The sequence below is a fragment of the Hypanus sabinus genome, chromosome 31 (genome assembly GCF_030144855.1).
Source record: "Hypanus sabinus isolate sHypSab1 chromosome 31, sHypSab1.hap1, whole genome shotgun sequence".
Taxonomy (NCBI): Eukaryota; Metazoa; Chordata; class Chondrichthyes; order Myliobatiformes; family Dasyatidae; genus Hypanus; species Hypanus sabinus.
The window spans coordinates 17514458-17517118 of NC_082736.1; the positions used below are offsets into that span (position 1 = coordinate 17514458).

A 2661-nucleotide genomic window follows, 5' to 3' on the forward strand; every position below is an offset into this window, starting at 1 on the left:
AGGTCATCGACTTGAAATGTGAACTCTGTTTCTCCCTCCACAGACGCTGCCTGACCTACGGAGTATTTCCAGCAGTTTCAGCTTTTAGTTCAGGAACAGTCCTGTTTCTCTGACCCCAGAATCATGGTGCTGTCCTTATCCATGCCGGAGCAGTGATTAAGTCCCATGTAAAATGTCCTTCTTTGAGGAGTGTGTATTCGTGGCCGGGTGTTTTTGCAGATGCACTGGGAACTTATTTTGTTTTTTTTTTACCTTCTGAATCTGACAGATATGTGGTTCCAACTTTTTCTGTTTATTATAGTCCGTCACCCTCTGGTGCAATCCAGCCATGCAATTGTGAGAAGCCGGGTTACAGCACAGATTGTTGGTCACCATCTTCCAACACCGGAATTGACCAATTATTGAAGCCTTTTCCAGCTTGTCTCTGTGGCGCAATCGGTGAGCGCTTTCGGCTGCTAAACGGAAGGTTGGTAGTTCGAGCCCACCCAGGGACGCTGGTAACCTAACAACTTTTGCGGTGCGTTACATTACCCGCTGGGAAACGCTCTGCTGTTCGAAACCGGCGTTACTGCACGATTCCAGTTCACTGGGATTTGATTTTTGTTTTGTCACGTACCGAGATACATGAAAAGCTTCTCTTTCAGTGTTCATAGAGATCAAATTATTACACAGCGTATTTAGAGAGAACAATGTTAAGAATACAAGTAACAGAATACAAAATAAAATGTAGCTGGAACAGGGAAAGCAGAGTGTGGGAAAATAATCTGATGCCGCATCGTAAAGGGCAGATTGTGAGGTCAAGGGTCTATCTAATTGTACTCCGGTACCATTCAACAGACATAACAGCGGAGTTGACACTATCCATGAACCTGTAGTATGTACAGTCTTGTACCTTGACCCGGATAGAAGAAGGGAAAAGAGAGAATACCAGACACGCATGATATCTTTCTGTCAGAAGTGTGTAAGATCTGCTTCTCATTGACCATAAGTGTTCGTTTCCTCGAGCGATATCATCGGAACTAAAGGATTTGCCGGGTCTAATGTCGTGGTTTTGATTTAATTCAGTGCCCTCGATCATTCAGTTGGAGTCTGATTGGTTTCATCTCACATGGGGCCCCGATCATTTTATTTTCACCATGGATGACCAATCCTCATTCAGCAGCTTCCCCCTCCCCGCACCAGGAAGGTCTCAAAGCTCCCCACTTCCAGTTGGATACCAAACCCAACCAGCTCCACTCTAGCACAATTCATCTCCGTCTGGCGGAACTTGTCCTCTCACTTCCTTTACACACAAGGCATTGCAATGGACACTGGCATGGGTCCCAGCTGTGCCTGCCTGTTTGTCGGCTCCGTGGAACAGTCTATGTTCCAAGCCAACACTGGTATCTTTCCCTCACTTTTCCTGTACTACATACATAAACGGCAGCATTGCCGGTTCCTTCTGCACCCGTGTGGAACTCATACACTTCATCCGCTTTGCTTGTAACTTCCACCCAGCCCAAAAGATTACCTGGTCCATATCCGACACCTCCCTCCCTTTTCTCTATCTCTCTGTCTCTATCTCTGCAGACAGTTTGTCTGCTGATGCCTATTATTACCACACAGACGCCCACAGCAACCTGGACTACCCTTCTTCCGACTCCGTTACTTGTAACAATGCCAGTCCCTTCTCTCAATTCCTCCGTGTCCGCAGGAGGTTCATTCAAGAGCAAAGGAGATATCGTGTTTTTTTTTCAAAGAAAGGAGCCTCCTTTCTTCCACTATCAAAGCTGCCCTCAACAAAATCTGTCCCATTTTGCTCACGTCTGCCCTCACCCCATTCTCACGCCCTCCACCAGGATAGGGTTCGTCTTGTCACCAACTACCTCCCACCCCCCCTGCCTCCGCCTCCAGAACACAATTCTCGGTAACTACTGCCATCTCCGGCGGGATCCCACCACGAAACACATTTTCCCTCCCCCCTCTACTTTCTGCAGGGATCCGATGTGAATCCCATATGCGTTCGTCCCTCCCACTGATCTCTCTCCTGGCACTTATCTTTGCAAGTGAAACAAGTGCCCCTACACATTCGCACTCATCACCATTCAGGGCCCCAAGAAATCCTTCCAAGTAAGGGCACACCTCAGCTGTGAGTCTTTTAGGATCATCAATTGTATCCAGTTTGTCCTGTGTGGCCTCCTGTACATTCGTGAGACGTGACACAGATTGGGAGACCACGTTTCTAAGCACCTACACTCCGTCCACCAGAACAAGCGAGATCTCCCAGTGGCCACCCATTTTAATTCCTCTTCCCATTCTAATTCCGACATAACAGCACATGGCCTCCAGTATTGTCGCGATGAAGCCACACTCAGTGTGGAAGAGCAACACATTATATTCCGTCTGGGTAGCCCCCAATCTGATAGCATGAACATCGATTTCTCAATTTTCCGATAATGATCCCTCCTTCACCAAGCCCAAGTCTCTTTTCCCTCTCTGACCTTATCTTTTACCCGTCCATCACCTTCCTCTGGTGTTCCTCCCCATTTTATTTCGTCCATGGCCTTCTGTCCTCTGCTGTTAGATTCCCTGTTATCCAGCCAAGTATCTCTTTCACCAATCAAAGTTTCAGGACTATAATTGATCAACCACTCTACCCCCCACGAAGGTTTCACCAGTCAC

The 2661-nt window shown here is 47.5% G+C and overlaps 1 non-coding gene across 1 annotated transcript; it reads left to right on the forward strand.

The window, feature by feature from the left end:
- Window positions 1-420: 420 nt before the first annotated feature.
- On the forward strand, window positions 421-494 carry trnas-gcu (transfer RNA serine (anticodon GCU)). Its single transcript has one exon. It is a non-coding gene; the product is annotated as a tRNA-Ser (tRNA).
- The last annotated feature ends 2167 nt before the right edge of the window (window positions 495-2661 follow it).